The 7854-nt window shown below is 44.8% G+C and overlaps 1 long non-coding RNA gene across 2 annotated transcripts in view; it reads right to left on the bottom strand.

The window, feature by feature from the left end:
* Positions 1-301: 301 nt before the first annotated feature.
* LOC310706420 overlaps positions 302-7854 on the bottom strand; it is a 31215-nt gene continuing 23662 nt past the window's right edge. Inside the window, exon 3 of one of the 2 annotated variants that reach the window (XR_014525862.1) lies at positions 302-402. This is a non-coding gene — a long non-coding RNA (uncharacterized lncRNA). Of the gene's footprint in view, positions 472-7854 lie in introns of both variants that reach the window. The other variant, XR_014525863.1, reaches the window with a different exon arrangement.

Here is a 7854-nt window from a genome sequence, read left to right as displayed (position 1 = left end):
AACTAGTGGACCATTCTTCTGATCACTTGCTGCACAGGTGCTTAGAGTGGAGCACAATTATTGCACTATTAGTGAAATATTACAACCCATGGTGCTGGCAATCTAGAACATTAGGTTGGTGCTGCCATGGTGGCTATAGACATGAGCTGGCAGGACACCAAGGAAGGGGAGGAGGATCCCAGCGAGGGGTGTAGCCATGACTGGCACACACCAGGACAAGCTGAATATGAGGAGGGGAGATTGGGGACTTAGGAGGTACTCACAGGACACTGAAGGATGTTGATGGGCTTGCAGACAGTTCACAGGATCCTGGGGAAGGAGAACATCACCAGAACCAGAGGTGCCCCCATCTTTGTAGACACAGCAGACTCTGAGGCTTTACAGGAAGTGTACTCCAGGAGACTGAGACAGGCAAGGGAACATAGCCTAGTTCACTAGTAGACCAGGTGAAGTTCATAAGACTCGTTAGGTCTGGAAGGATATTTGTGGTCACTCAGCTGGATTAAGCTCAGGGCAGGTGAGGGTGACATGCTTCATCAAGTGGAGAGGCACAGCTGCTCAGTAGGAGCAAACACAAGACCAGTGCTTGGTTGCCTTGGGAATGTCACTGGACTGTGACTTTGGGACTGACCCCATATGTTCCAACCCTACATTTTCTGCAAAGGTGAGAACCTAACCTTATGAATTGACTTTGGATCTTGCTTGTTGTATTGGACTTGGACTGGTATTTGACCATTTGGACTGTCTGACTACACTCTAGAGTTGCCTTTGGGACTGTGTGCTACCAGGACTTGCCACCGGGTACACCAAGGTTCAGGACAGGTTGTACAAATGCCCTGATTTCAAGAGTATATGCTTGGTGCTAGATATGTGAGACTGAATGCAGTTTCTGGTGGTTTACAGGGACGTGGGTGGTGCTGTGGGTTAAACCACAGAGCCTAGGACTTGCCGATCAGAAGGTTGGCGGTTCGAATCCCCGTGACAGGGTGAGCACCCGTTGCTCGGTCCCTGCTCCTGCCAACCTAGCAGTTCGAAAGCACGTCAAAGTGCAAGCAGATAAATAGGTACCGCTCTGGCAGGAAGGTAAACGGCGTTTCCGTGCGCTGCTCTGGTTCGCCAGAAGCCAGTGGCGTAGCGTGGGTTGTCAGCACCCGGGGCAAGGCAAGTAATTTGCGCCCCCTAACCCGTGGATTTTAGCACCCAAGTGCGAGCGAGCGCCCCCCATGTTGTACCCGGTGCGGCCGGCACCCTTGGCACCCCCCACGCTACGCCACTGTTCCAACGTTCAGCTTCACTGGATGCCCACGAGTTATATTGTACAGAGAGAGGGATAAAAACTTTCCTCTCTGTCCACTCTCTCCTTGCCATGCCTTAGTTTTGCAGGCTTCTCTCCTGTCGCCTCTTGCTTGCCTTTTCTCTAAACTAAAAACAAACCCAATGCTGCCGCCTTTCCTCAGGGCACCGGCTCCATCCCCTTGCTTAGATTCCCTCTACCAAAGCTGAAAGCAGCCTGAAGTTCCTCCTGATCGTGAATGGGAAACAGCTGGCAAAGCCGGCGGCCTGCCAGGGAAGGGATCTCTTCCTAACCTGCTCCACGGAGCCCGTTCCTTGCAAGCGCTCCGTGTCCCTCGGATGGCGAGCGCCTTTGGAAACGCGGAGCAGGCGCTTGCCGGCGAGCAGCCCCCCCCGCCCCTTCCCAAGCTAATCCTTTTAAAACCGAAAGCCCCTTAACCCGCTGGCGAGAGGCTTAGCCGGGCCTCGCCTGCCCACCGGCTTCCTCTCGGAGGTTTTTGGGGAGTGCAGGGCGCGGCGAGGCCCGGCGGCGCGTCGGGGTGCGGAGGCTGCCTGTGCCGGCCAGGCGTCGGTGGCGGCGTCGGCGCTGCTGCAGCGGCTGCTCCTCCTGCGAGCAGTGAGTGGAGCGCAGCCGCAGCGGCGGCGGGGGGCGCGCGCGCGCTAGGGCGCAGGCTGGCGGTGGCTGCGGGGAGCCCGGCGGAGGAAGGAACTTGTCCCTTCCCTCTGGACTCGCGCCCCCCCAGATGTTGCGCCCGGTGCGGCCGGCACCCTTGGCACCCCCCACGCTACGCCACTGCCAGAAGCGGCTTAGTCATGCTGGCCACATGACCTGGAAGCTGTGCGCGGCTCCCTCAGCCAATAAAGCAAGATGAGCACCGCAACCCCAGAGTCAGTCACGACTGGACCTAATGGTCAGTGGTTCCTTTACCTTTAGATATGTGAGACTGAATGCAGTTTCTGGTGGTTTACAGGTACTATGTGGCCTAATAGGTTTTTTGACGGTGGTAGGGATGGTTTGGGGCTGTTGTTGAGGATCCACAGGTCTGTTGCCATACTGAGGCCTTCCCATTATGTGTGGCTTGGGATTTAGTGGCTTTCCATGACAACCAGGGGTCTGTTTCTAATCATATCGGGTCTCGCACTCTTGGCAGGTCATATGCGTGATTTGGTTTTTGTGTTTGGCAGAAAGAGGCTAATATAAAGGAAAGAAGCTTACTTTAATGCCTTTGTCATTGACATACAATTTCTAGTAGGATTTAGGCTTACTGAATGACCTGTTAAAGTGGCAAATCCTAGGGGCTGATACCTTTGGGGAACTTTCTTATTGAATTGCTGGTGGCCTTAGGAAACATAGGGAATTGTGGATAATTGACACAATCATTTAGAGACCCCTTGAGTGATGAAAATGCTAAGCTGTTATATTCTGAAATCTAATATTTTATTTCCTAAAATTAAAATGTTAATTTAATGAATGAAACATTTGGACCTTAAATCAGGTAAATGTAGAGTTGTTATAATCCAATAAGGAACCGTGGCTAAATATTTATCTAAATCATTTTTATTTTAAAAAATATTCAAGAACATAATACTAGCAATCCCAAAACTGACTGATTGAAGGTGAGAGACTTAATCAGCAGATAATGGAACAAAGTCATCACAGCAAGCAATTAATAATTTTCTATAGAAGAGGTTGGAACCTGGGCTTAACACTCAACTGGAATTAATTGGAACTATGGTAACTGAGAAAATATATTTTTCTGCTGCAATAACTCTTACCAAACAGGCCTGCAAATGAAGTCTATGGCTTGTTCAGTCAGATTAATCACAAGTCTTTTGCCATTATTTCTTATTTATTCAATTCCTTTATTCAATTTACTTTCTGCAGTATCTAGATCAGGCATAGGCAAACTCGGCCCTGCAGATGTTTTGGGACTACAACTCCTATCATCCCTAGCTAAGAGAACCAGTTGTCAGGGATGATGGGAGCTGTAGTCCCAAAACATCTGGAAGGCCGAGTTTGCCTATGCCTGACCTAGATAACCCATAGAGCTAAGTTCCTAAGAATCTGGAAGGAATGTCCTCTCAATATCACTGAAAAGCTCATTCAATTCATTCACAAGTACTGCAACACAAGCTTAACTTGGACACTATTTTTGTTTACTTACATTCTAAGCAGTGGAGTAGCGTGGGGGGGCACTGCCCTGGGCACATTTTTGAGGGGGCTCCCCCACCACAGTTCCCTCATCGAGGAAAGTTGCACTTTGGGGGCTGGGGCGATGGTGGCAGCAGCTCCTTCTCCTTATGGCTGCCCCTAGGCCAGCCAAGAGGGAAGGGTGTATCTGCCACTTGGCCACAGGCAGTGGAGAGGTGGCAGCACCCCCCCCTCCAATGCTGAGATCACTTGCGGCTCTACCCCCTCCCCCAGTCAAGCCTGACCTGGGGGTGGAATTGGAGAGGTGGTGGTGCCCCTCTCCAATGCTGCAATCGCTTGCAGCAGAAGCGCCTCTCTCTGAGACACCCCCAGCACGCCACACCCACATTTGCCACGGCGCCAGCCACCCACCCCGGGCAGTAACTGGGGAGCCAATGTCCCTGGTTCTGAGCCTATAGTGGGTGAATCTTTGCTCGCTGTATAGCAAGTTTGGGGATCTCTACTCTTGCTATAATAATATAATTTTCCTAAGGTAGCATTTATAATGATAGAAGGTCTTATGTTTGCCATGGAGCAATGGACACTGAGGGAAACTGAGAAGGTGCTAAATGCTGGAAAGGAGTTACATTTTTTCTCTCCGGGCTGCCTTTCCCCCCCAGTTCCATTTTCTTTCCTCTCTCCTTTTGTTAGGGAAGCCAGAATTTTCCAAGCTAGAGTTGTAACTAATCCAAGACATGTTTTCAGCCACACACACTTCTGTACTCAGTTCCAAAAGTGGTCTTCTGAGCCAGCATTTGTCTCATGAGAGCATGATGAACACTTTCCTCCTTTCTTGTTGCAACGTACTTTCACTAAGAGTCCATAATTTCTTAAATCTACCCATTTAGATTCTTCGTTGGAACTGTAAAAACATGTTTCTGAAATCAGAAGGTACAGACTTTTGAAAATAAGGCTTGATGAGTCCATTGACAGTCAACAAATACGACAAAGTCATGGGGGTCACCAAACCTTTTGGGTATGTGGACACATCTGGAAATTTTGAGAAAGTGCTCTGGATGCCAGTCACAAAACATCTGGGGAGGGTGTGTGGCATAACACAAAATTGCTGATATGCGGCACAGCATAACCAAAAATATCTGCCATTTCTAAAAGAGCAAAAAAGAAACAGCTCCCACATTGCTTCCTGCAACTATCTCTGTGATGGCTCCATCTAGAATTCTGTTGGGCCGAAGACTAATGAGGACAAAGAAGAAAATGACTATTACTCATACTTAACTAAGCACAACTACAAGGGTAAGTGATTAGGTGTTTAGCTATGTGATGCTGAATGTTATGAGTTAATTCTGTTCTATCCTGTTTCCCCTTTGTTTTTGTTTAAACTAATCCACGAACCAAGAACCAAGAATATGTTGTAGATATTGCTGCAAATTTGCTGTTTTTTTGTGATAAGCAATTGACATGAGAAGACTTGGTCTACCTATATGTATTATTTCTATGATCCTTATTTTTGCAAATTGTGTGTGTGTGCGCACATGCACACACACACACGCGCGCGCACACACACACACACACACACATACACACACAGTGTTAATATTCCTGAAAACATGAAAGTGTGAAATACGCTTTTGAAAAGCATAAAAGCCTCAACCCTGACTTGTTGCAATCGGGCAGATGAAAACATGGACCATTTCCCCAAACCTCCTCAGAGAAAATCAGAATGAGAAGAAATAATAAGAGGGGAACACATGTTTGTGCCATGTCATCTCATTAAATAATGTGCAGACCTTGATTTCTTTCTTTCCTGCAGTAATGGTGAAACAAAGTGTCTCTGATCATATGCCATTGGATGTTTACATACGACAAGAATGGTATTGTGCAGAGCCCCATAACCCAGGCTTTCTATACCTTATCCTGGGAACCATAAAGCTGTGTTTCAGCAAAACAATGCACTGTACACACCTGAAAGCATTAGACTGGAAGAGGGTTGTCAAATCACTGGAAAGGGATTTCTGTGCTTGAAACATGAGCTTTGCTCAAAAAGCAGGGAAGGGAAGAGAGACAGAAAAAATGTCAAGGTCATAGCCAATTGCTTTGATAAGCAATAAAAAGGGGACATGAGAATGAGCTAATGGCAAGGGGACATTAAAAATTAAAAAGGATGTATTGATTTAAGAGGTGCTATCTCAAAGGCTAAGTAGCACCAACTATTGACAAAAAGGGGGATTGTGCATTTCAGACAATGCATGCAGTAGCCCGCTGGTGTTTATCAGGCTTTCCCAGTTGTCTTGTAAATGTTACCAATTCTATATTTTAGCAGGGCAGTTTGCATCTAGTTTTTAAAAACATCATAAATAATGACAAAATGAACATGTCAGCATTTTCAGAAGTCACTGCAAACGCTAATTGAGCATCTTCTTTCAAAAACAAAACAAAAAAAGAAAGTGGAAGGGAAATGAAGAAATTATTTTGGAAATATCCCTTCTTTAAATAACCCATGCCAAAAAGAAAGGCTTTTTAAAAAATCAAATATTTATTGGCATTTCAATAAATTGGGTGACCTCCTGCCTCTTTGTGTAGGAAACAGGATTCTGGCAGGCGCAGCTCACTATATTGCAGGGAGAAAAAATGTGTTTGCTGAATTTACCACCTTTTCACATAAGGTTTAGCAATCTCATTCGCCTTTGCATCAGAATCCATTCAGCATAGAATGGTGGTCAGGAGAATGGCAGTCAGGTACACAAGAGGGAGTGAGATTTGCTTCCAAGGGTCTGATTATGTGTGGAACAGCACAAAACACCTGGTATATGTTTCTTTCCCTTATGTTGCGCGACAAGTATTAACTTCCTAGAACAGATACGCCTGGATTAAGAAGTCTGCACATGGGGAATACACGTGTTTGTGTGTACGTGTGTGTTTTCCCCTCAAGTTAAACTGAAGTACTTGCAGCCTTATTAGCGATATGTTTTATTATCGGACCTTAGTTGAAGCAATTTAAAAATGCTGGTTTCTTAAAGCTTTAGCAAAAACTGGCAAACATAATAGTTTGGAACTGGAAGATTATTCCTTTGCCTTTAAATTCATAGTTTAATCATGAGATGAGGATAATGGTAGCATCTTTTGTCTGTTGTTTTTTCTGATGTTCCATCTACCACCACTCTATTTCTGACTCTACTTTGTGGTATATCTCATGTTCTCTTTAGCATAGGCAGGGGTGTAGGGTTACAGGAGAGAAACGATCATCTCCCAATTCAACTGTAAATGTAAATGTAACTCAAGGGCAGCAGTTCTAAGGCAAATACATAAAGCCCAATAGTAAATTTGCTTCAGGCCCAAGCTAATCTTGATCTCCTGAAACTGTACAAACAGTGGAGTAAGCATATTTCATATCTGTCAGCTGTCTTAGAGAAAATCTGATATCCCTATAATAAACTATTTTTATAGTAAGTTTTGAGTGTTTATTGCAGAGTTCCCTGCTGAGGACATGAAACACTTGCATAAATCAAACAGAACTTTAGTCACAGAATGTTGATGCATTTCAGTGAAAATTAAACGCATGAGTCATGAGAAAATGTATCTAATATCCTGAGGGGTGTGTCTTTGTGTGCACTTAAATAGGGATGGGGTGAAATCAGATTATTTGCATGTAAATGCACAGCTCCCTAATATGCACTTTCCAAAACTATATGAACCAAAACACAGTCACCCCTTGAAATGTGTATGTGAAGTTCCTTTTTTCTTAAAAAAAAAATGTTTAGGAGTACTCTTATTTTCCTACTCATATTGAAATACTGACCCTCAATGAGGCCAAACTCACAGTCACAAAATGTTTAGGAGTATGCGTACCCCCAGGAAAAAAAGCACTGGTAATGTGTATGAACGATGCATATATTACAGTACAGTGTGTGTGTGTTTTTCATATATATACTTCATGTATGAAAATCTAGTTGCAGTTATGTACATCAGGCAAAACTGTGTACAAAAATGTGTATATTAACTGCTAACATTTGTTATAATAATATACTATACCTTCCCCCCTTTTTTCCTCTTTCCTCTTCACTTAAAAAAAAATCTCTAAGTGTTGTATTTAAATGTAAACATGCCCACCCCACCCCCAAATGTGTACATTAGGAGAAATTTGCTAATGGATTTCCATAAGGACTTTAAAAAAAATTGTAAAGTGATATCAAAAGGTGGAGGGTGTTAAAACATACCACTTTCCAGTGGTGTGGAAAAGAACTTGGGTTGTGGTGCCCATGGAATTTCACATCAATTGGAAGACACAAGATTTACCCACCCGGGAAGAATGGCAGATGAAGCTGATGGACTACATGGAATTGGCGGAAATGACTGGCAGAATCCGAGACCAGGGAGAAGAGTTGGTGAAAGAAGATTGGAAAAAATTCAAA

This window comes from Podarcis liolepis, assembly GCF_965112155.1.
Source record: "Podarcis liolepis genome assembly, chromosome: 4".
Taxonomy (NCBI): Eukaryota; Metazoa; Chordata; class Lepidosauria; order Squamata; family Lacertidae; genus Podarcis; species Podarcis liolepis.
Note: the sequence above shows the minus strand (reverse complement) of the source record. Positions and strands in the feature narration are given on the sequence as shown.